General features: G+C 42.1%; 1 protein-coding gene across 31 annotated transcripts in view; it reads left to right on the forward strand.

Moving 5' to 3' along the window:
- The window catches only part of MAP2 (microtubule associated protein 2), a 300,805-nt gene that overhangs the window by 140,953 nt on the left and 132,510 nt on the right, over window positions 1-27,342 (forward strand). For 18 of the 31 annotated variants that reach the window (XM_077272167.1, XM_077272176.1, XM_077272171.1 and 15 more), the window contains exon 3: window positions 3,892-3,954. The exons of 6 other annotated variants lie outside the window; for them this stretch is intronic. The gene's annotated coding sequence lies outside the window, so the exon portion shown is untranslated. Of the gene's footprint in view, window positions 1-3,146; window positions 3,262-3,487; window positions 3,754-3,891; window positions 3,955-27,342 lie in introns of those variants that run through there. 7 more of the 31 variants (XM_077272168.1, XM_077272174.1, XM_077272200.1 and 4 more) reach the window with 3 other exon arrangements.

The raw sequence follows: 27,342 nt of genomic DNA on the forward strand, positions 1-27,342 counted from the left end.
TTCACTCATAGGCACAATATTAACATATATTAATGTCATTATTATGTACAAAAGAGTCTCAGAACAGAGAAATAATAATGAAATGATGAAACAGTATAAAAATCATAAGGCATGCAATATTATTAAATGACACAATCCTGTTTACCCATTGTTCCCTGTGTTTGGGCCACCATGTCCCCGACGCGCGTTTCGCGTGGGCTTCCTCGGGTTCTCTTAGGTACTTGTATACTATTCATATATTATTAGGTGATATTGTTATTTTGTCTAATCCCTCTCGGCAAACAAGTAAAAACCATAAATTATACACAATATAATCATTGCTGATTGTCTGCTCCACTTCAGCAAATTCGTACAACTTCATCTCTGAGCACAGCTTCAAATTAGATCCTGAGAATTGCTTTCAGAATACCAGGGATTGAGAACAAGACATTGGAAACTCAACACTAGCTAGAAATTGTATTGATAATTCAAATATGGGAATCCCAGAATAGCTATAAGTCCATATGGACATGATCAATAGGTATATTCAGAAACCAGGGCTGGACATATCATTGGGACAACCCATGCAGCCGCACAGTGGCCCAGGAGGTAGCGGGCCACTTCTACCTCCAAAGCAAGTGGAAGTGTGCATTTTGATGAGTTATTAGACTGCAAAGGGCCCATGTGGGCCCATGTGCTGTTCTTGTACAGGGGCCCTCTTCTGTCTGTGTCTGCTAGGGCTGGAAACATCCATAATATTAAAATTATAAAATCAGGACAGATTAGCTATATCCATGGCCAGCCAACATTACCCAAATTTGTAAGGCTGTGTTCACAGCTCAGTTTATCTTTTCCATTGGTATGTTCCGCTAATAGCAAACGGAGCAGATAAATGCAATTAGAATCCTATGCATTCCTATGCCCCCCATTGATTAATATGGAGTCCCTATGCTTGTATTTTATTTCTAGAAAGGAAGAAAAAAAAGTTCTGCATGTCAAATTTTTTGTCTACGCAAATTATAAATGGTGATGAGCGAATATACTCGTTACTCGAGATTTCTCGTGCATGCTCGGGGGTCCTCCGAATATTTTTTAGTGCTCGGAGTTTTCGTTTTTCTTGCCGCAGCTGTATGATTTACATCTGTTAGCCAGCATAAGTACATGTGGGGGTTGCCTGGTGGCTAGGGAATCCCCACATGTACTTAAGCTGGCTAACAGATGTAAATCATTCAGCTGCGGCAAGAAAAACGAAAACTCCGAGCACTAAAAAAATACTCGGAGGACCCCCGAGCGTGCTCGAGAAATCTCGAGTAACAAGTATATTCGCTCATCACTAATAATAAACAAAAGCAGAAAGCAGATGGAACCCATATAAATCAATGAGGACACAGGACTGCACAGGATACTAATTTATCTGTTCTGTTTATGTGTTCTAAATGGAACAGATAAATAGAAAAGAATCCGAAATGTGAACTGAGCCTAACTGCCTATGGCATAGATTCACCTATTCTAAGATACCACACAAGTGGCTCTACCATAAAGATTGTATAAGTTCAGACAGCTTTACTAAAAAGGAATTATAAACATATTAAGTAGATAGTCCCTTAATGAAACACTCCTTTCAAAGTTTTTATCCTCTTAATACATTGCAATAATCACATTATATGGCACTGTGCACTCATAATTGCTCATTTTGCCCTTCTACTTAGTTCATCCTTCTCTTTTCCATTAGGTCTGTGACATCATGTGGTTAAAAACAGACTAGCTGAATCCTTCTAAGCTCTATGTAGAACCAGGAGGTATCTTTTTCCTGCATGAGTCATTACTAGAACTACAATTCTATGTCAATGACAAAAGGAAACCAGGAAGAGAGATAGAAGCAAGGGGTTGGCAGTAGCTGGGTCAGACATTGAAGAGGAGGTGGAGCTGGGCTGCCACGGACTTTGCTGCTAGTAGAATTGTAGTTCTAGTGATGACTCATACAGAGAAAAGAAACTTACTGTTTCTACATAGAGTGTAGAAGGATTCAGCTAGCCTGTTTTTATTCATGTGATGTCATAGACCTAATAGAAAAGAAAATAACTAAGCACAGAGTGGCATATAATATGATGATTGCAATATTTTAAGAAGATGGAAGTTCCCACTATGTAGAATTTATTTTAGTATTTGTAGTTAGGAAATCATTAATTACATAGAAGACAAGTTACATTTTAAAGTATTGCTTCTATGGCTCCAGTGTGGTAATAATATCTACAGACATGGACAATTTCAGGAGCCCGGTACTCAATGTGCCTTCAAACATCACTGCGGTTGCCTGCCTATTAAATATCTACAGGTATTCATAAAAGGAAATCTGTCACCAGGTTTTTGCTACCTTATCTGAGAGCAGCAGTAAAAGTGACCCTGATTCCAAGGACGTGTTACTTAGTTTACTGGGTGCAGCAGTTGTGACACAATCAGAGGTCTTAGATGTAGCATGAAGCAGAGCTTAGAAAGGTAACCCAGCTCATACCAGGCTCTCTACGTACATTGTCTATTGACAGCGAGCTGCTTATCACACAAGGGGGCTGAGTCGGACCAGGGCTCATGAGACAGCTAGTCACAACAATGATAATGTTATTCATTGTAAGTAGACAATAGCACACAGCTTGATAAGTGACATATCACTGAATTTAGTGCTTAAATCCCTACCTCATGCTGTCCTTAGATTTTATAGCAAAATAATGTCTAGCTAATTTAGAAATGTATGTAATCACCTACGGTGGTCTATACTGGACCTAAAACCTACAGAAATGTGTCAAATCCTGTAGTGGTCTATCAGTAATAAGTGTTACCACCAGACATATACAGCAGAAGATGCCAGGGTACTGTTAGCCTTTCAGGGTTGCCAACTCTCCAGCAGTGTCACATCTCAATAATCAGCAGTGGTCCTTAGGTCAATTGACTGCTTTCCAGCTTGTGGCTAAGTGATGATCAGTGGTGTGAGAAGCTGATAGTAATTGACAGGCTCTCCAGAGTAGCTGAGCACCGCCTATAGTAGCTTGGTTCGGGGGTATGAGGTAGAGCGCTTTGTCTTGTGACTCCCGATTAGAGGAGGCACCGGCACCCCGTGCGTCTGACACTGCATGACGGGCTCGATGCAATTACAATGCTTGTCAGGTAGTTGACGCTGGAATCTTGTGACAAGACGCTCCATGTAGACACCAGGGCAGCTTCTCAGGGAAAGTGAGCGATGACGCGCCTCTTGTCTGCTCTTCCTTCTAGAACGTTCCAGATCTAGAGGCGAGCTTCTTCTTATTCCTCGATTTCCGTCATCATTTTATCTGCTTTAATTCACCGACTGTCTTTTTTTTCCCTTCGACTGCCTTGTTTTTTTATTTATTTCCCATTCTTTGTTTCCTTCCATCTTAACACCTGCTCATTTCCCCATCATTCACCCCTCTCTCTCCCTTGTTCGTACGTCCCTCCTCCTCTTCGGGAATAGACGTTTTTTTCTCTTCTTTCCTCCACTGCTTCTCCTTTTCTCCCCCACCTCCTCCTCTTTTCCGCCCTCCCTCACCCCCTCTCTTCGGTACCACTGCAGGCTTCATAGAGACAGGCTGGTGGCTCACACAGTCCTGGGCAGCGAGCTGGTGGAGAGGAAGGGAGGGAGTGCGTAAAGTGTATGGTCGCCCCTGTATTCCAGGCTATTAGCCGGTTCTGTCAGGACCTTCTTCCTAAGCATCAGCTGAATTAAAACAAAGAGCATTATGCTGCAGTGCCAGGGAGCAGAAGGTGTGTTGTCAGAGCCCCATCATTGCTGTCTGTAGCTCAGGGAGTGCATCTTCCCAGTGCGTTATATGGGAAAAAAATCAGAAAAACGAAAAAATCTAACATCTCATCCTCTTGTCCCCTCTTGTTTCATTTCTCCAGTTCCTGCCTGATTCATCCTTTTGTTCCTGCCTCTCAATCCTTCTTCACCATCCGGATAAAGAGGTATTTATACCAGCGCTTAAGTATCTTTGCAGCGAGCAAAATGCTATTGTTGTTGTGCAGAAAACAGGCAGCCCCGTGCCGCCACCTCGAACTTACTTCTGCAGGAATCTATTAGCCGCTTTGCAGCTCCAAGGCCTTTAACATGCCTTGTTAAAATCGAATGAGTGTTTATGCTGCAGCCATATGCATTAACATGTTCAGCTTCCAGTGGAAAATGCAAGCAGAGAGATTGGGATGTCAAATGTATTATCTTGCATCGCTTTAACCCTTTCCGCATTCGTGAGTTGCCAGTTGTCACAGGGTTAACAGATACGTATCCAGTTGTAATCTATAATTGCGCTGTCACCATTGTGGGCGATTTTTTTTTTTTCCGCTGCATCATCCGTGTATTGCAGGACTAGTAAAGGTGCAGACAGATCTGCCTGCTGAATCAGCAGCCCACACTAGGCCTTTAACTATGCTTATATGTAAATTATGGCTGTTTCTCAGGTCGTTAAAGCCTAATTAGGAATTTGTATTACGATTCCCAACCAACTCATATAACATTATTAATGATTTGTATATATCTATATATTACGACTGATATGTAAATGCTCATGTATTTATATATTACGGCAGGTATGTAAATGCTCTAGTATTTATATATTACGGCAGGTATGTAAATGCTCTTGTATTTATATATTACGGCAGGTATGTAAATGCTCTTGTGTATGGAGGTTTATGGGATGCTAGTGCTTTAAGTAATTTGGTATTCATCATAGCCGTTATGGGTTTGTAGTAAGCCTCTGTCTACTTTATTTTGCATTTCTATACTGTAAAGAGTACGGTAATACATAATGCATTGAATATTGTCTGTGTAGGCTTATCCCATCCATTGCCGGTGTCCTGCCCAGTCATAATGGAATATAGTAATATTACTTTGGATGATAACTGCATCATCTATGAGATCATGGTTGTAATGTGCAATGGCTGCTTTATTCTGAAAGACACTGTGAATTGCAAGGCTGGTCAGGTATCCGTAGTTCAGTCTTTGATTAATCTGGTTACTTATTAATGTCATACTGTAAATTAAGTTCTGTAGAAAATAATGAAAAAGCATTTGCCATACAGGAAACATACAACAAATATGTCAAATGTTAGAAATTAGGCTAATGCCGACCTAACGACTCAGACTTCATGCGCACAACTGATTTTCACGTATGATTTCTATCCCTGGTTTTCATATTACTATAATATTCTATGGGGCTGTGCACGTGGTCAATTTTTTGTCTCTGAGCAAGCGGTCCATGGAAAAATTTGGAGACATGTCTGATTTTGATTTGAGTGACTGATCAACATCAGCAATGCAAGTCTATGGGTCCATGAAAACATCAGGCCGTATGCCGATGACATTCTCCAAGTTCGGTCCCATTTTCACCGACTAACAGAATGAGAAGAACTGATGTCACTCTGATCAAAGTCTGATCAGATTAATCCAACCGTTTTTGTCGAATATTGGCAAAATGGGCATGTACTCCTACCCTTACAGTCAAATTCTAAAGCAGGACAGATGCCTATGTGAATATTATAATTATTTCATCAGAATATGCAAATTGCCACTTCAGAGAGAAAGTGGACTTGAACTCTATAGCGTCACCTGTTGGAAGTAGCGATCCTACAAGTTACAATCAACCCTTTAATGAGTCTTGCAATATGTCTTATGATAAAAGCCAAATCAGAATCTCAATTTGCAGACACGGTGTTTCTGGCTATTGGCCCTCGTCAGTGCAAAGTATGAGATCTGATTTGGCTAGATGAGAGGCTCTGGACTAGGGTCTAAGGCGTAAGGCTTCTGCTTCTGGAGAGTGACATACCAGCTTTAGCTTGTCAAGGTAAGGAGGCTTATTCGCCGTGCAATGCTCCTCTGGGAAATTTTATATGCAAATTGTCTCTTCAGAAAGGGAGAGGACTTAAACTCTATATAGCACCACCTGTTGGAAGTAGCGATCCTACAAGTCACAATCAACCCTTTAACAAGTCTTGTCACATGACTTAGGATAAAAGCCAAATCAGAATCTCAGTTTGCAGACACGGTGTTTCGAGCTATTGGCCCTTGTCAGTGCAAAGTATGAGATCTGATTTGGCGAGGTGAGAGACTCTGGACTAGGTTCTAAGGTTTCTCCTTGTGGAGAGTGACATACCAGCTCTGGCTTGTCAAGGTAAGGAGGTTTATTCACCGTGCAATGCTCCTCTGGGAAATTTAATATGCAAATTGCCTTTTCAGAGCATATTAAATTTCCCAGAGGAGCATTGGACGGCGAATAAGCCTCCTTACCTTGACAAGCCAGAGCTAGTATGCCACTCTCCACAAGAAGAAATCTTACCCCTTAGACCCCTGTTCATCTGAATAGACATGTAACTTTATTTCCATGTACGCAAGGCGATGATCGCCAAAATGTAATGTTTGTCCCCAATCTGTGCCCAGTGTATACTTATCCAATGATCAAGTAACAAATCAGAAAACCCTTTGTAGTTGATTGCATGCTTTACGTGAGCGCAACATTATTGTTGGTTGGCAGTACCTCCCCTCGTGAAAGCAGGTGTCCTCCAATAATGGAATTGTGGGGGAGCAAATGATCACATGAACAATGAATATTGATACATTTAAATAGTAAACCAGCGCAAATCAGCCTCCTTATTGTCGATCAGCGATTGTTGCATGCAGTATATCGGCCTGTATAGATGGACATTTTAGCTAGCATTACGTGTGCACTCAAGTTTGTCAAGTTTATGGAAGCCATTTAAATAATCATTTGATAGATGGTTAAGCTCTAACAGTTCTATGCCGGTCATGTTCAACATAGTGTTGTTGTTTAGGCTTAGCTTAAGGGCAGAAAACATAAACTTGGAAGATTTTTCTATTACTATTTCTAAAGACCCTCTTGTTTTACAGTGTCTGGTAGGCCATGCAATACTTCCCTGGGAAAGTTAATATGGAAAATATCTTCTACAGACAGAAGGAGCAAGGTTTTTAGTGCCTCCTGTAGCTTTGATAAAATCAATGTTTTATTAGCAGGAGATTATTAGTATAGCACTGTCAAAGCTACTGCCATGTAGTTCTCCATATTCTTGAAAGCAATGTAACCCCACCCCCACCACAGATTGGCAGGTTTTTTGCCTATGCACAGTGTACACAGGAAACAGCCAATCAGTGGTGTGGGCGGGGTTATACAGAGCTCAGCATTCAGAGAACCGGTAGAGCCGGTGTTTTATCAAAACTGCAGCATGTAGCCCAGTAAGTGACACATCGCTGGAAACAGGGCATGTGCCTTTACATCATGCTCTTGTTCAGATGTGGTAACACAAACTTGGTGAGAGATTTCCTTTAAAGAGCCTGTATAAACACAAACCAGAATCTCCATTTGCATAAAGCTGTGTCAGGGGGTTTGCTCTTCTTCAGTGCAAATTAGTAGGACTGATTAGACCAAGAAAAGGGCTTTTGACTAAAAATGTCTTCTAAAAATGTTAATTGGCTAAAAGTGCTCATGTGTCTGAAATAGCTGTCAACTTTTCCAATTCTTCCATACATACTTCGGCAGATAGGGAGAGGACAGTGCACCACCAGCAGTTGCTCATCTCCACATAGACCAAAAGGATTGAAAATCAACACAACTGATCCTTATTTCCCCAAACATCGTCTGTCGGAGACAGCCAAGAGACCCCCATGCACATCACATGGTCAGCTCTTCTGCCAAGATTTGCTCCTCTGAATGCCTTTTCTCAAATGTATATGACGTATACTACATATTCTATCATTTGCCCTAAGTTGTCATGCTAAACACTCTCTGTAGACATGGAGATAACATGTAAAGGAGAACTTCCGAAACATAAAAGTCTTAATGGCAGATCTCCCATTGGTTAGCATTATAAGAAAGGACATAAAAAATCTTAATATACAACAATGTTTATATGATAATTACGATTATTATATATTTTTGTGGCCAGTGATTTTGATCTACATAATATTCATCAAGAATTTCAAATAGAGCAAATTCAGCACCAAGTTTTCAGAACCAGAAGGATAGACACAATTCACGCAACCATGTAGACTTGCTTGTAAGAAGGAGCTAAGCTATAAAAGGTTAATTAAACGTAAAATAAGACAGCTAGTTATATAATTAATTGGCTTGTATGAAAATGTTTTTATAGGTTCCCATAAGTAGAAATCTTATGATAAAGCAGTGATGGGAGCGGACATGGTTTTGGATCTTCTGGCAGTAGTCCCATCGGTGATGAAATCGGTTCCTGCCCAACCCAATATGGCTCTTTATATGAAACAATAGATTGTATTTAACTTCAGAATCAAATCATAAACAATAGGCTCTAAGGTTAGTATTCCTTGGAAGAATTAAGAGAACACACCACTTGAGCTCTTATTTCAGCTTTTGGAAGTTCTTCTCTTACGACCAAGTACATGACTCTAGGCAAATATTGAAAGTCCAAGATTGTTAACGCCCAAGCACTTTTATTATTATAATGGCTACTATGCAAACAAAATGATCAATGTGGTTTTAAAACAAGAATGACTTCTGCTATAATTTGTCTAGAAGAATAATACTTATTTACAATCATCTTTTGACCACCAAAAAGTTCTTCTTCCGCTAGATGTCCCTTGAATCGGATGCTGTCTTCCTGAACCTTTCATCCAATGATAATTTACATTGGATTTCTTGAGTCTGCAGTTGGCACCTCTTAGTGGCAATTTTAACACAACCACAAGTGTCTGAGTGAATATATTCACTGTGGAAAAGAAAGCAGATGACATGTGTTAATTATATCCAACACTCCCAGTTAGTAAGAAATAAAGAAGCGGTTCTGTATTGCTGTCATCTGTGTACAAAGCCACATCTAAAGAGAATTATCATCTTCTTTGATAATGAATAGTTGACATAGTGTTGAAGAAAACACTAGTCCATCAAGTCAAACCTACAATTCTAGAGTTTTGGCCGAGCTAAAGCTGAAAACCTTATAAAACAGGTGCCAATTGCATTATACAAGGCACATAAAACATTATTTTCATACTCAAAATACGGAGATCACAGTAAATCCTGGATTAACATCCCATCTCCTTTACATATAGGGCTTCTCTTAACTGCCCAGTGAATTGACCAACCCCTTGTACGAGGATCTTGTGTCAGGTCTTATGCTGTTAGATGCATCATATAATATTGAGAAAGACCTATTTTCATTGTCTAGTGTGTACGTTATGTACTCTAATATCTTAATTGTATACAGTTGTAAACCTTTCATAAAGGCAGATTACACAAACGCTTCGGATCCCCTGGAGGAGGCTTTATTTATTCTTCCTCACACCTATTTTTCTGTCTCTCACTTCTCATCATTTCGTCGCTCACCCCTACTTATATTGTAAGTATTTATACAATGCGTTATATAATATTCTGTTGTCTACTGTTGTTCATTTTTCTTTTTTACCCAGTTCCTTTTCTCTCCTATTTTTTTTTTGGCTTCAGTTACTTGCCATTGCATGGCTTTTTCTTTCTTTTGTTTTCCTTTGTGTTTCTCTTATGTCAAACCTGTTGGTTCGACTGGAGAGTCACAGAAATATCAGCATAGTGTAACAATAAAAATCCATTACATCAAAAGACTAATGTCCAACGCAGTGTACACGAACACAAACGCAAAGTGGTTACTGCCAGCGCCTTAATGTACAAGGCTATGTGAAGCAATATTCATATAATTTTACAATGTCACTTATGCTTTATAATATGTGATTCTTTTCATCATATTATATGGCTATCTACTACATCACACAGACCTTGTACAATTCACTTAATGTTTTTTCATGGTGAATAAAATAAAGCAAATGTCAGTCATTCTTGCCTATTGGGTCCTCAAAATAATTTCTATTCTATTCTCATTATGTAACTAGGACCGATACTGGGTGCAGTGAAGCTTAGATGTCATACAAAAGTCAATGACAGAAGTAGACACTCTATTTTCCATTCTGCATAATTTTCTTTAATAAACAGTTCTGTAGAAATCTTACAGACAATCCATAAGTTAATTTCCTTCACTTTCTTACTTTCTGCGTGTCAGGTGGTATAAAGAGGTGGGGCTTATTAAAGAGGAGGAGCTTAGCATTTCTGGTTTTCTATTTGGGACAGAACAGTTAAGTATGGCTAGAATTTTTTGTTTATATTCTGAGATTGCAATAGCAGATAGGGCAGGCTCCAAGTTGTCAATAATAAAGTGGCTCTGTTAATCGAATATGTTGTTCGGGCTGCATAAAACCACTAGTAGTAGCAGGGATAAGCGGATCAGGCAAAATTCAAATTTGCAGCTTTGTGTGGATTTTTACGGAAAATTTGATAAGCAGAGAAGTTGTTCTCCATGAATTGAGTGTCCCTTATTGTAATCTAAAGTATCTCCAGACTCTAGAGCATAAAAATGTAAGATGTAAAAAATGAGAAAATGCTTATACTTGCCTATCCAACCCCTATGCTCTTCACCATCACTCATCCGCTTCTCGTTGCTTCTACTTATCTCAGACACAGGAGCCGAATTCAAGTGCCTCTTCATGCTAATCCAGGAATATAGACTCTGATGAAGCCCAGGACAGTTCTGTGCAAGGGCATGCAAGGTCACAATGTCATGATGTGGCAAAGTTCAACGCGACCCTATGTGCGAATGCGCGAGAACACCCTGGCCTCATCAGAGCTGGTAGCCCGGTATAGCAACAGAGGGGTTTTCAGCACTTATGGCATGGATATGAAGGTGTGACAAGGATCAGACAGGTGACGATGAGGATTGGAGGGACCAAAGAGATGAATGGTAAAGGTGAGTATAAGTATTCATTTTATTTTGTAACCTTTTAATGGCCCTTTTTGGTTCAGCAAAATGATGGCCATTTTGCTGAATCCCTGTAGATGCGAATTACAAAAGAAAATTTGGCAATTGCCAATTTTTGTAATATTCAAGTAGAATTCAATTCAACTTGAATATATTTGCTCTTCTTTACCTAGTAGCCAATATGGGCACATAAAATATGTTATGCCATTTGCCTAGTGGAAGTTCTGAAATAATAGCCCTTAATGCATAGTTTGAGTCTTTTCTAAACAATTCTCTCAAATCATTTCTGCATCCCCACCCACCAATCTTACCTCTTAGGTGGGTGACTGATTGGTTGCTATATTTCCATATTAAGATAGCAAATCAACTTTAATGGGCAAATATATATATATAGCTCAAAAAAATAAATGGAACACTAAAATCCCACATCCTAGATATCACTAAATGAAATATTCCAGTGTTAAATCTTTATTCATTACATAGTGGAATGTGTTGAGAACAATAAAACCTAAAAATGATCAACGTAAATCACAACTAATATCCCACGGAGGTCTGGAGTTGGAATGATGCTCAAAATCAAAGTGGAAAATGAAGTTACAGGCTGATCCAACTTCAGTGGAAATGCCTCAAGACAAGGAAATGATGCTCAGTAGTGTGTGTGGCCTCCACGTGCCTGTTTGATCTCCCTGCAATGCCTGGACATGTTCCTGATGAGGCGGCGGATGGTCTCCTGAGGGATCTCCTCCAAGACCTGGAATAAAGCATCTGCCAACTCCTGGACAGTCTATAGTGCAATGTGACATTGGTGGATGGTGCGAGACATGATGTCCCAGATGTGTTCAATTGAATTCAGGTCTGAGGAAAGGGCGGGCCAGTCCATAGCTTCAATGCCTTCATCTTGCAGGAACTGCTGACACACACCAGCCACATGAGGTCTGGCATTGTCCTGCATTAGGAGGAACCCAGGGCCAAGCACACCAGCATATGGTCTCACAAGGGGTCTGAGGATCTCATCTCGGTACCTAATGGCAGTCAAGCTACCTCTGGTGAGCACACAGAGGGCTGTGTGGCCCTCCAAAGAAATGCCACCCCTCACCATTACTGACCCACTGCCAAACCGGTCATGCTGAAGGATGTTGCTGGCAGCAGATCGCTCTCCACGGTGTCTCCAGACTCTGTCATATCTGTCACATGTGCTCAGTGTGAACCTGCTTTCATCTGTGAAGAGCACGGGCCGCCAGTGGCGAACTTGCCAATCCTGATGTTCTGTGGCAAATGCCAATTGTCCTGCACGGTGTTGAGCTGTGAGCACAACCTCCATCTGTGGACATCGGACACTCAGACCATCCTCATGGGGTCGGTTTCTATACGTTTGTGCAGACACATGCACATTTGTGGCCTGCTGGAGGTCATTTTGCAGGGCTATGGCAGTGCTCCTCCTGTTCCTCCTTGCACAAAGGGTGAGGTAGCTTTCCTGCTGCTGGTTTGTTGCCCTCCTATGGCCCCCTCCACGTCTCCTGTTGTACTGGCCTGTCTCCTGGTAGCACCTCCAGCCTCTGGACACTACGCTGACAGACACAGCAAACCTTCTTGCCACAGCTCACATTGATGTGCCATCCTGGATGAGCTGCACTACCTGAGCCACTTGTGTGGGTTGTAGAGTCTGTCTCATGCTACCACGAGTGTGAAAGCACAACCAACATTCAAAAGTGACCAAAACATCACCCAGAAAGCATTGGTACTGAGATGTGGTCTGTGGTTCCCACCTGCAGAACCACTCCTTTATTGAGTGTGTCTTGATAATTGGCAATAATTTCCATCTGTTTTCTATTCCATTTGCACAACAGCATGTGGAATTGATTGTCAAACACTGTTGCTTCCTAAGTGGACAGTTTTTTTTCACAAAAGTTTGATTGCTTGGAGTCATATTATGTTGTTTAAGTGTTCCGTTTATGTTTTGGAGCAGTGTATATATATTTATAGGGTCATTTTGACAATATTTTAAAATACGCCGCACTTTTTCTATGTAACAAAGCACTCTTAATTGTTGGCATGTACCTTATTTTATTAATCTATTTGGCTTCACAACCCAAATATGAACCCGTATAGTTAGGTTTAGTTTGACCTTCTATTTCAGTCACTTTCTGTACTTATACCCTTATCGGTAATAGTTTAGCGCTGTTCACATAAAACACGGGTTAAGTTGATGCAGCTTTGAGAAGACCTGTCACTTACCATAAATATGTATATTTTTTACCTGGTGTAAATAACACCATTGTCCTAAATCTGTCACTGTTGACTTTTTGTTCCTGCGCCTCTACATTCATGAGCTATAATCCTCTCTTTCATATACGGTATATAACTCTAGTATTTTTTGCCATCTGGGGTCGTTCTTAAAACTCCCACAGAGAAGAGTTGAGGACCACACCCTCTTGGATAAAATTACAGGATTTACATACATGGAAGATTGGGCCATACCTCAGGAATAAAAAGGCGCAGTAACAAAAAAACAACAACACCAAATTAAGGTGAAAAACAGCATCTACACCAGGGGAAAAATACATATTTATGGTAAGTGACAGTTCTTCTAGAAATTGTAACAGAATGTACTCATAAGATCATCACTGGACTGCCACTAGGCAACATCCCTTTTCTGCAATCAGTTGTTGTGAACAGATGTCAAGGGAAATAGCCGGTGAGGTGAAAAGAATTATGGATGCTTCATTTATGACTCGCCTCAAGGACCTAACCGCAAATAAAATGTAACACCTTATTTTCTCTTGAGAAATAGGAAGAAACTGCTATGTACATTAACGCAATACGTAGACACAATATTTGTCATATCCATGTCGGTACCTCTTCCCTCCATTTCCGCTTCTGTTGCAGGCAATAATTCAGAAGTCCAATTATTCTTTCTTGAATTTGTGTTGTGGTCCAGTCTTGAAGCTTGGGGGTTATTTCTTATCTTTGGTTTAGTATTGAGACTCTACTGTCATCTCTGGGTGGGTCTGCATACTTTATCAACTCCTGACTCTCTGTCTTCCACTACCAGTTATAAGTACTGCTTTACCTGGTCCACACCCTTGTTCTCTGCTCCTACTATGTTAGGCTGGTTTCACATTTGCGGATGAGGGCTTTGCGGAGGGCTGTGTAGTTCCTCCATGAAGCCCTGCCCACGGCCGCTCCTCTTCCTTCTACTCCGCCTATGTCAGCATGTGTCCTGCGTACCCTATCTTTAACATTGGGTGCGCAGGCCATGGGTACAGGGTTCAAAAGGTGGAGGCCAGGGTTTAGCTGGTGTAAAGCTTGCCTATGGAAGCTTTATTTAGAGCTACCAGGCTACCACATATAGATCAACTTTACAACGGTATTCAATGACTCCCTGAATGAGACTCTATTTATACCATGTTTATGAGTTAGGTAGTAAGGATACTTTTGGTTCTTTAAGAAAATGTTCAAGGATATCAATGAGAAACTTAAAAGGGTGTCCTTTAATTATATTAATTCTTACCTTTTTTGGTATTTTAAAAGTGACATCCACTAACAACCATTATTCAGCTAAAGTAGGGGTTGTCACCCAACTTGTCCAATCTGCTAAATAGCAAATTTACATAATGATACAGTAATACATTGGTATTATGGAGTTATAATTTTGCTTTCTCTCTAGTGCATGAGACCTTCAATGTATCTCCATTTACCTCTAATTTCATTCAGGGGTATACCGTTTTTACTGGCAGATTCCATCAGATGGTGTTTCACCAGAAGGCTCCTTAGGGTACTGTCACACAGTCACACTTTGGACGCTACGACGGCACGATCCGTGACGTCGCAGCGTCGTATGAATATCGCTCCAGCGTCGTAGACTGCGGTCACACTTTGCAATCACGGCGCTGGAGCGATGCCGAAGTCCCCGGGTAACCAGGGTAAACATCGGGTTACTAAGCGCAGGGCCGCGCTTAGTAACCCGATGTTTACCCTGGTTACCAGCGTAAACGTAAAAAAAACAAACCGTACATACTCACATTCCGGTGTCTGTCCTCCGGCGTCTCAGCTTCTCTGCACTGTGTAAGCACCATAGCCGGAAAGCACAGCGGTGACGTCAGACGTCACCGCTGTGCTCGCTTTCCGGCCGGCAGGTGCTCACAGTGCAGAGAAGCTGAGACGCCGGAGGACAGACACCGGAATGTGAGTATGTACGGTTTGTTTTTTTTACGTTTACGCTGGTAACCAGGGTAAACATCGGGTTACTAAGCGCGGCCCTGCGCTTAGTTACCCGATGTTTACCCTGGTTACAAGCGAACACATCGCTGGATCGCTGTCACACACAACGATCCAGCGATGTCAGCGGGTGATCAAGCGACGAAAGAAAGTTCCAAACGATCTGCTACGACGTACAATTCTCAGCAGGGTCCCTGATCGTTGCTGCGTGTCAGACATAGCGATATCGTAACGATATCGCTGGAACGTCACGGATCGTACCGTCGTAGCGATCAAAGTGTGACTGTGTGACAGTACCCTTAGATGTGGTTTACAACAAAGTATACATGACTCCACACTGGAATTATGTGTACCTTTGTAAGCTGCTGTACAGACCCTGTTACACGCGACGACTCAGATGCACACTTGACCTTAATAGATAAAACCCAACCTTTCCGGAAACAAATATAACCAAGAAGCCACTCAACAGAATTTGTAACGACTTGACGAAAGAGAACAATTGACCTTTTATTTAATGGTATATTTTTGTTTAAGGGAAAAATGTTTTTTATTTTTAAGATAATGCTTTGTGCAGAGTCTCCCTACTGTGTGGTCAGTAACAATACATAGTGCAGATCAAGCAGTATGAATTTCACCGGAGGGAAGAGTTGTCCTTTTTACATGCACTGCACCAAATATCCAGATATATTGCAAAGCTTTACTTTTTATATCTGAGCATGTTATCAAATGAGCTGTAAAATGGCACAGTTTTGTAGATAAAAGATAAGAAGTTGTTGATATGTATAACTTTCTACCCACTTAAATGTAGTCCTTGGTTCTTATCACACTCCTTGTCTTAAAGCGAATCTGTCAGCAGGTTTTTCTATTCATTCTGAGAGCAGCAAATGAGCCTGATTCCAAAGCTGTATCGCTTAGTTTACTGGGTGCAGCAGTTCTGACACAACAAGAGTTTTTAGATTTAGCATGTAGTCAGAAAGCTAACCCCATCCGCACCAGGTTCTCAGTGTACATTGTATATTGACCAGTTCTCATGTGCACTGTGGTCAGGGCAATGATAATCTCATAGTGATAAAACCTTCATTGTAAGTAAACAATAGCACACAGCCTAATAAGTGGCACATTGCTGAATTCAGTGTCTCTGACCCTACACCATGTTGTCTTCAGATTACATAGTAAAAACCTCCTGACAGATTCCCGATAGCACAGTCCTGGCAATTTTGCACACACAAGAGCTGTTGCGTATGCTTCCAGCAGTTTAATCCCCAAAATGCTGCATTCAATATTCATCGCAGCATTTAGAAGGGAGAGGGAGGGTGTCCCCTCTGTCCTCCGATCGGCTGTCCTGCGACGTTAACGTCAGTTATAAATCATTGCAAGGCTGGTGTATTGCAATGTTTTATAACAGCGATCAGGCACATGAAAGCAAAAGTCCCGTAAAGGAACTAAGTAAAATTGTAATAATATTTAAAAATAAAAAAACACAAAATAATAATAATAAAAAAATAAAAGTACATTGTACCCATAAATTTGAATTTTATGTAAAAAAAAAAAAGTACACATGTTTGGTATTCCCGTGTCTGGAACAATCCGCTGCATAAAACTGTCACACTAGTAAACCCGTTCACTGAACACTGTAAAAAAAAAAAGGGTAAAAAACAATGCTTTTTCATAATATCGCTGAACAAAACGTGGAATAAAAGGAAATAAAAAAGATGAATATAAATGGAATAGCTGAAAACGCCCAATAAAACAAGCTGCCCTACAGCTTCATTGTTGGAAAAATAAGAATGTTATAACTCTCAGAATAAGGCGATGCAAAAATAATAATTTTTTTTATAAAATAATTTTTATTGTGTAAAAGCTCAAAAACATAAAAAAATAATATAAATGAGGTACTGTAATCCTATTGACCCAAAGAATAAAGGTATGTTTCCACGGTCAGCATTCACTGCGGATTGGACACTGCGTACATCCGCAGCGTCCAAATCGCAGCAGCCAGATGTTACAGCATAGTGGATGGCATCCCTGCATAAACGGACATGTGGCACGTCTTTCTAGACCTCAGCATGTCTATTTATCTTGTGGAGATGCTCAGTCTCTGCAAGATAAATATCACAGTCCAATGTATAGGATGAATACATGCGGAATCACCGTGCGTACAAAAGCCGGCAGCACTTTGGATGGAGCTGCGTCTAAAGCACTGCCAATACTGACCGTGGAAACATACCCTAAAGCTGCCTTACCACGTGCGGAACAGACAAAAAAAATCTTAAAAAACAATTCCTGAATTTATGTTTTTTGTTCATTCTACCTCCCAAAAATTGAATTAGATGATCAAAAAACTGTATTTGCCCGAAAATGGTACCAATTAAAACATTAACTCATCCTGCAAAAATCAAATTATAGCTCTCAAAATATGGCGATGCGTTTTTTGCAATAAAAAGCGTTTTTTAGTGTGTGAGAGCAGACAAATATAAAACTATCAGTATAATTGCATTGACTTGAAGAATAAAATTGTCTAATCACTTACTGTATACTGCACGATAAACAGCATAAAAAAATAAATAAAACCAATTCTTAACCTGCTGTTGTTTTGCTCATTCTGCCTCCCAAAGATCGCAGTAAGGCTCGGCTCACATTTATCCTGCATGCTACACTAAGCGCTTATGTGACACCCCAGGAGTTCGGTTGTCAAAGTGGTATTTCCTTCCTCACGGGGAGGGTGATGTCATGCTTGGAAGCGAGGAAGATCCCTTTAACAGGTAGTACGTACACACAGCACTGTTCTGACTCCAGGCCAGAACGGGGAGCTCTGATCCAGTTTGTGGGTGGCTTCCTTATATATTCTGGCTGGAGGAGGAGTTAGAGTCAGTCTGTCAGAGAGGAGTGAGGAGTGGAAAGCTGGGGCCGTGCAGACACGAGGTTCTGCAGCTCCTGGAAAGAGAAGAGAGGGACAGAGCAGTCTATGAGAGACTGTGAGAGGAGAAGAGGCTAAGGAGAGGAAAGATACTGGGAGTAGAGCTGCCAGAGGGCTCACTCCAGAATTGGCGCAAGTAACCGGAAGCCGGAATTCTGACGTTTTGGGGGTAACTGTATGCCCCACAGCAGAAAGCGGCGGGCAGGAGATTTCAAGTCGCCTGTCCACCATTACATCCGAAGACACAGCCTCATATAGAGCCCGGAATCACCGCAAGTTGGGAAACCTGTAAAAAGGCTTGAGTTGCCTGCTGTACGGATATTGTCTTACTAATAGGACAGAGAGAGAAAGAGAGGACCTTGTGTGAAGCCTCAGGCAGCAAGGGACTTATACCACAGCGCAGAAAGGAAGGCTTCCAACCCCACCTGGCTAGGGAGATTCCGAATCGCTTCCAGGCTGGCCAGACCTCACCATCACCTGTGATCCGTACCCTGGTCTATGGCTGCATACTACCAGTAAAAGGTAAAGAGACTGCAAACTTGTGTCCTCTAATTCTTTCCTGCACTTCACCATCTATAATCCTTACCAACTACACTGGGAGCCCTGGGGACTAATTTCTACCTGTGGGGAACTATACGACTTCTGCTGCAATACCATCATCCCCAGAGGACCCCTTTAAAGGGACTCTGTCACCTCAATTTGGCGGGATATTAAAATGAGTTGTTACCAGTCAGATGGGCTGCATATCCTCGTAATTTCTCCGTACCTTTTTTCCGCAATAGTTTAGTGCATAAGAGTATGCATGCGCCATAGTTGGCGCGTGCGCCTGTAGTCTTCGGTGGCGCACGCGCAGTATGCTTTGCCCTACTGCGGGCAAAGCCGAAAACATTACTGCGCATGCGCCCGCGTACTATGTCCCGGAACACAGCGAAATACTTCCGGAACATAGTGCGCGGGCGCATGTGCAGTAATGCTTTTCGGCTTTGCCCGCAGTAGGGCAAAGCATACTGCGCGTGCGCCACCGAAGACTGCAGGCGCACACATACTCTTATGCACTAAACTATTGCGGAAAAAAGGGACGGACGGAGTAGAGAAATTACGAGGATACACTGCCCATCTGACCGGTAACAACTCATTTTAATATCCCGCCAAATTGAGGTGACAGAGTCCCTTTAAGCAGCATCGGCCATCCCTGGCCGAATACCACAGGTGGCGTCACGAACATTCTTTATTCACAACAACCTCTTAAAAGACCTTCCCTTTAATTTGGACACCCAGGGCCACGGACCGGGTCACTGCCACCGTGACTACCCCTTTCATGACCACCGGACCCGGCCCGAGTACCACAGGGTCCTAGCGGGCTCTACACTTACACCAGGGTTTTCTTGTTAATCTCTGAAATACGTGATTCAGATGAAACCCTCGGTGGAAGGTTCACTATAATAAGGCAGATGGAGTCACTGTGGACGCCATCTGGGCTGTTATCCGGCAGTATCCGTTTTTTAGGCATCCATAAAAGCGAGGTGTGCCACAGTTTTGTGCACTTCTGAAAAGAAGCACACCACTGAACAGAGGCCAGAAGGAGTCCATAGTAACTCTGCTGCCTCATTATAGTGAATGGATTCCTCAGGTTTTCATCTGAATCATGTCACTCAGAGATTTAGATGGAAACCCCAAAGTAAGTGCTCAACATAGAGCACAGGATAAATATCATCCAAAGTGTTATATGAAATGCTCACAACAGAAGATTCAAATTATTCTACAAAAAAAAGCAAGTCCCCACTCAGGTCTGTCATCTGTTAACGGAAATATAAGGGCTTCCACCTTACTGGTAGTACAAAGGCTCTGGAAAAGAGAAATGGCTCCTCGCACCCAAAGAAAATTCAGCAAATAATGCACTCACAAATCCAAATGCCCCATCTCTTCCACATTTAGCGTCCATATGTTTGGCATTTCTGTAGTGATGAAAACCCACATAATTTACGGGTGCGTGTCTCCAGAAGCATGAGCTGGGCATAATGTAATGATCACTACAACAGCAGTTTACAATTTTTGCTGAGCAACATCCACTGCTGCTTGTTTCTGGAAAGCATCATTGGAGTCAAAATCATCACTACACCTATAGATAAACTCCCAAAGGGGTGTAATATTCAAAATGGCATCACTTGAGGGGAAAATCTGCTCTTCTAGCACTTAGGGGCTCTGTATATGGCGTCCGCAAACTATTCTAGGAAAATCTGCGCTCCAGGAGACAATAAGCACTCTGTCCCTCCCGAGTTTCACTGTGTGGCTAATCAGTACTGTTCAGAATAAATTGTGTGACAAATTTTGGTGGCATTTTTACCCATTTCTCTGTATAAAAAATGTGAAATCTTGGGCTAAAACAAAATTTTGGTGGTAAAAATGCAATGTGGTAAATTTTTGTTAAAGATTAAATTATTTTTCTTCACTGCCCAAATGTATAAAATGCTGTGCCACACCTGTGGTGTCAATTTGATAACTAGATGAATTGATTGAGAGGTACAAGGAAGAACTCAGACATGTGCACAGCCCAATAGAATATATGCTTTCCGTGAGAACCACGTACATAATACTCATACTTGAAAATCGGACGTGTGAGTGAGCCCTTAGTATGACACATAGGGCTGTTTTGCAATGCCTTTTTTACATTAATATTAATGCTTGTAAAAGGTTCAAAACTATGTTTTTTTACTATCAATTTGTACTTCTTTATTTTTTGAATCTGCAAATTTAGCGTAAAATAAAGTATTAGAATTTGCTCTCTATTTTACTTTATTTATTACTAGCTGAAGAGCCCGGCGTTGCCTGGGCATAGTAAAGATCTGTGGTTAGTTATAGCACCTCACTTCTCTTATTTTCCCATCACGCCTCTCATTTTCCCCATCACATCTTTCATTTTCCCCCTCACATCTCTCATTTTCTCCCTCACACCTCTCATTTTCCCCCTCACTCCTCTTATTTTCCACCTCACTCCTTTCATTCCCCCCTAACACTTGTCATTTCGACCTCACATCTGTCATTTTCCGATCACTCCACTATTTTCCCTCACTCCTCTCATTTTGCACTCACACCTTTTCATTTTCACCTCACACCTCTCATTTTCACCTCAGTATATACATGTTTGTCATCTCCCTTATATATAGTATACACCTGTATGTCATCTCCTGTATATAGTATATACCTGTATGTCATCTCCCCTGTATATAGTATATACCTGCTGTGTGTCATCTCCCCTGTAATATAGTATATACCTGTATGTCATCTCCTCCTATATATAGTATATACCTGTATGTAATCTCCTCCTGTACATAGTATATACCTGTGTGTCATCTCACCTATATATAGTATATATCTGTGTGTCATCTCCTCCTGTATATAGTATATACCTGTATGTCATCTCCTCCTATACATAGCATATACCTGTATGTCATCTCCTCCTGTATATACTATATACCTGTAGGTAATCTGCTCCTGTATATAGTATATACCTGTGTGTCATCTCCTCCTGTATATAGTATATACCTGTATGTCATCTCCTCCTGTATGTAGTATGTACCTGTATGTCATCTCCTCCTCTATATAGTATATACCTGTGTGTCATCTCTCCTGTATATAGTATATATCTGTGTGTCATCTCCTCCTGTATATAGTATATACCTGTGTGTCATCTCCCCTGTAAATAGTATATACCTGTGTGTCATCTCCTCCTGTATATAGTATATATCTGTATGTCATCTCCTCCTGTATTAGACCTCGTTCACACGTTATTTGGTCAGTACTTTTGCCTCAGTATTTGTAAGCTAAATTGGCAGCCTGATAAATCCCCAGCCAACAGTAAGCCCACCCCCTGGCAGTATATATTAGCTCACACATACACATAATAGACTGGTCATGTGACTGACAGCTGCCGGATTCCTATATGGTACATTTGTTGCTCTTGTAGTTTGTCTGCTTATTAATCAGATTTTTATTTTTAAAGGATAATACCAGACTTGTGTGTGTTTTAGGGCGAGTTTCGTGTGTCAAGTTGTGTGTGTTGAGTTGCGTGTGGCGACATGCATGTAGCGACTTTTGTGAGATGAGTTTTGTGTTGCGACATGCGTGTAGCAACTTTTTGTGTGTCGAGTTGCATGTGACAGGTTAGTGTAGCAAGTTGTGTGCAGCAAGTTTTGCGCATGGCGAGTTTTGCGCGTGGCGAGTTTTATGTGTGGTGACTTTTGAGTATGTGCAAGTTTTGTGTGAGGCAACTTTTGCATGTGTTGCAACTTTTGTGCATGTGGCAATTTTTCCGCGTGTGCAAGTTTTGCATGTGGCGAGTTTTCCATGAGGTGAGTTTTGCACGTGTGGCGAGTTTTGCATGTGGAGAGTTTTGCGCGTGGCGAGTTTTGAGCGTCGACTTTTGTGTTTCGACTTTTATGTGGCGAGGTTGGTGTATGTGTGGTGAAATGTGCGCTGAGGGTGGTATATGTGTTCCAGCACGTGGTAGTGTGTGGCGCATTTTGTGTGTGTGTTCATATCCCCGTGGTGGTGTGGTGATTATCCCATGTCGGGGCCCCACCTTAGCAACTGTACAGTATATACTCTTTGGCGCCATCGCTCTCATTCTTTAAGTCCCCCTTGTTCACATCTGGCAGCTGTTAATTTGCCTCCAACACTTTTCCTTTCATTTTTTCCCCATTATGTAGATAGGGGCAAAATTGTTTGGTGAATTGGAAAGCGCGGGGTTAAAATTTCACCTCACAACATAGCTTTGACGCTCTCAGGGTCCAGACGTGTGACTGTGCAAAATTTTGTGCCTGTAGCTGCGACGCCTCCAACACTTTTCCTTTCACTTTTTCCCCATTATGTAGATAGGGGCAAAATTGTTTGGTGAATTGGAAAGCGCGGGGTTAAAATTTCAACTCACAACATAGCCTATGACGCTCTCGGGGTCCAGACGTGTGACTGTGCAAAATTTTGTGGCTGTAGCTGCGACGGTTCAGACACACATACATACATTCAGCTTTATATATTAGATTTAAACTATGTGAGGGTTTTTTATTACTTTCGTTTTCTTTTTTTTTTTAAGCTTCTCTTACAAATGCAAAGTATCAGAAAATACAAATAACAAACAATCTAAAAGAAAGATGAGAGCTCGGTAACATAATACCCAACTTGTACATAATTTGCACTGTGACAAGGAAGCAAAAGCGGAAGAAAAGGTGGAAAACCGGAAAGATACAAGGGGTGAAATGGACAAGATCAATAGAATAATATTTGAGTATAAAATAATTAGTGTAAAAAACAACAACAACAGTTTATCTTAGGTTATTTTTTAATTCTATTTACTTTTGTATATATTTGTATATATTTTTTAACTTACCATAAATGACCTTGAGATGCCCGCTAGGGCCTTGGGGTACTTGGCACCTGGTCCGGTACTTAAGGGGATATGTCACGGTGGCCGCGACCCGGTCCGTTGCCCTGGACGCCCATGTAAAATGGAAAGTCTTAAAAGGGGCTTTGAGAATAAAGTTTGTTCGTGACGCCACTGTGGTATTCGGTCAGTGGGGACCGACGCTGCTTAAAGGGGTCCTCTGGGTGATGTTATGGCAGCTAAGATGGTATAACTTCCCACAGGTGAAGTAGATCCCCAGTGCTCCTGGTATGTAGGTGAAGATGGTGGGTGGTGCAATAAAGAACGGAGGACACAGGTTTGCAGTCTCTTTACCTGGTTTACTGAAGACTTTAGGCAGCCACAGTCCAGGGCACCAGATCACAGGTACAGTCAGGGTCCGGCAGGCTTGGAAGTGAATTCAGAGTCCCCCTTACCAGGTGGAGTTAAAAGCCTTTCTATTAGCACGGTGGTGTTGTAGTCCCTTACTGCCCATGGCTCCTGGCCAGGTCCTCACAGTTCTCTCTGTCCTCCATGAAAGTGGGACACAAATTCTTATGACAGGTGGCTCGAGCCTTTTTACAGGGTCTCTATTACGACCCGGACTCTATGCGCCACTGTGCCTCCTGGGTATTAGGGAGGACAGGTAACGTATAGTCCAGCTGTCCTGCCGGTTTCTGCTGTACCTCCTAGAGTATGACACAACCTCGGTCTTCCGGCTACCGGTATCTGCGCTCTGCCAGGGGAGATAGCCCAGTCACAGCTGTACTCCCCAAAGGTCACTCTCCTGTGCTTTGCTCTCCTGCACGCTCTCTACAATCTGTTCTTTCCATCTCAGTTTCTCTTTCCCCAGGAGCTGCAGCACCTCTGGCTTAACGGCTCCTTCAGTCCTTCCGACACTCACTGTCTGACTGCCCTCTTCTCTGTCCTCCTGACAAACTGACTGACTTCCCCTCCAGACCAGAATGTATTTATAGGGAAGTTCCCCCAAAACCAGGTTTAAAGCTCCCCCTTCTGGCCTGGAGTGTGAACATGTTGCATGTTTGTGTTTACCTGACAGAAGAGATCTTCCTTCGCTTCCAAGAGTGACATCACTCTCCCCGTGAGGAAAGCAATGCCACTGTGGCAACCAGGGCCCTGGGGTGTCTCAACCTTCCATGAAGTCATATGAGGCATTCACCTTTGCACTTAAAGGGTACCTGTCACCACAAAAAAATAAATGGTATTAACATGCAGAAATGGCATTAATCTGCAGGTTAATAGTGCTATCAGCCATGCGTGGCTTTTACCTTTATTTCCCCTGGCAGCATTCCGGCTTCAGTCACGGGGTGGATGCCGTCACGGATTCAGTCACCACGAGGGTTGGCTGTAATTGTGCCCCCGGCCCTGACTGACAGCCGGCTGCAATACACAGGGAAAGATAGGGCAGTTCCCCCATGACTGAAACTAGAACGATGCTGGGGGGAATAAAGTTCATTTTCTCCCGGCAGTGTTTGGGTAAGTGTAGGCCCTGGGCAGGTTAGTAATGCTATTATCCTGCAGATTAACCCCATATCTGCAGGTCAATAGCATTTTTTTCTGGTGACAGGTTCCCTTTTAAGTGTTTGTTTGTCACTACTGACCACTGACTCATCACTACTGACCAGCGGCTCATCACTACTGACCACTGTCTCATCACTACGGACCATTTGATCTTTTGAAATTATTTCTAAAAAATGTTATGCAAAGCTTTAATGTTAACATATTAAGGGCACAGGAGCCTGATTGTAATATTGATGCATTATTTTTTCTGTGTCCTCCCATTAAAGTTTGCTCTGCAGTATAAAGATATATGCATGAAGAGCTGATGTATTTGCTATTCTGGATCTGTGTAAACTTTACATTACAGTTTCTCTAGGCACTCTAATTTCCATGAATATTTGGAAATGTATGTTATGCCAAGATCAGTCTGAAATGGCTTAATGCTCTAAAGCTTCATGCTGTTATATCCAACAGTAATAGTAAGGTACCAGAAATAGGTTTCAGAAGATGCTTCTGTATAAAGTAACCTCTGCAGCTAAGCCTTGCCTAAAGTTAGTACAGTATGTGGTACATTGTGCAGGTAAGCCGAGGTCTATACACTTCACTGTATTGCATGGGCGACATCGGATGCTGTGGAGTTGGCTCGTATTAATGTATCTTGATCTTGGCTTGTTAGATGTCAATCAAGCCATAAAGGACATGCTAAGAATTGGACTGTATGACTTCTCAGTATTGTGCCACCACCCAGACGACTCTTCAGTTATTACCACGCAGTGCTTGTTATTTTATACCATATGATTTCATAGGCAGTCTTTACCAAGGCTTGTTTAGAAACATAATTCTTTCAGGTATCATGGCATAGTGACAGTTTTTGGCCTAAAATATTGATGACCTGTTTCCTTCAAAGTGAACCTGTCACTAGTTTTTGAGTATCTAAACAAATGCCACCACCTTCATCTACTCCTTTGCTGCAGTCCACAAATATGTACATCATCTGCTGACTCCCCCTGAATACGCCCAAAATACCATTTGAATGTCTCCTGTGCTGTATGTAAATTAGTATGGTCCAGTTCGATAGGCGTCATTGCTGCGAGGTCTTTGTCTCCTGCGTCATCCACTTAGTGCAAGAAATCTACCACCTGCGCAGAAGCATCGTGGGCGCACTTTGCTCTGCCCTACTCCAGTACATAGGATCCGGAATGACATCTTTTGGTGCATGTGCGATGATGTCCTATGCTCTGGCCTCAGTAGGGCAGAGGACTAATTTGCACATGCGCTGGCCGGGATGCTATTGCGTAGGCGCAAGATTTTGTTGCACTATGTGGATGACGCAGGACGCATCATCCACATCAATCAAAGTCAGATGACTGCAGTTAGGAAAACAGAGGCAGCACAGACGCCGCAGTCATGACGCCATCTGACCAGACCATGCTCATTTACATACAGCAGGGGAGAAATTTAAATGGTATTTTTGTTAATGTATGGCAGGAGTCAACAGATATACACGTTTGTAGACTGCAGTAAAGGACTAGATACGGTAATTGGTGGCATTTCTTTAGATACTGGTGAAAAGAAGGCCCTATAGGGCACAGTGGCAGAAGATGTGTCTTACATATCCATGTTGTAGAGTGGGCACTAGGGTTGAGCGACCTTTAGTTTTTTAGGGTCGAGTTGGGTTTTGTGAAACCCGACTGTCTTAAAAGTCGAGTCGAGTGTAATCGGCCGACCACCGTGAAAAGTCGGGTTTCGGCCGAAACACGAAACCCAATGAAGAAATTTTTTTAATATTATTTTTTAAATCTCAATCTCTCTCTCTCTCTCTCTCCCTCCCTAAACGCTGATTTTCCACTTTGCACATCGCTGTAATGCACGCGAAAAAAAATGCCTGTTGTTGTGTACGCCCCCTAACACCTACGTCAGCACTCTACCGCTCCTTCATTGGCTGCAAAAATGGCGCTAAACGCATCATACGAAACGCGACTTTCGCGCCTAGATCGCGTACCGCATGGCCGACCCCACACAGGGATCGGGTCGGGTTTCATGAGACGCCGACTTTGCCAAAAGTCGGCGACTTATGAAAATGAACGACCCGTTTCGCTCAACCCTAGTGGGCACTTCTGCATATAGGAAAGCAGCTGCAGTGTTATTTCCGTGGTCACATGCCATCTTCCTAGCTAATATGTATCTGCAAGCAGATATTACTAAATGGTGTAATTGGGAATCTCATAGTCAGTATACAAGCAGGACTGAGGGAAGCAGCCAAATGGTTTCCAACTCACTAGACAGATGTTGGGATGGCCGATAGTTTCACACTTTCAGTATTATGATACTTATAACTCAGGAGCCATGGGCCGCAGAACTAGCGGGGACTCAACCTCATGCGGAATGACATACTGTCCTGCAGGCTGATCATACAGGTTCTTGTAGGCACTGCTTCATTCCTCAAGGAGATCTTAGGGATTGAGTCTGTGGTCTGCTATTGTTTTCT

Source organism: Ranitomeya variabilis, chromosome 7 (assembly GCF_051348905.1).
Source record: "Ranitomeya variabilis isolate aRanVar5 chromosome 7, aRanVar5.hap1, whole genome shotgun sequence".
Lineage (NCBI taxonomy): Eukaryota > Metazoa > Chordata > Amphibia > Anura > Dendrobatidae > Ranitomeya > Ranitomeya variabilis.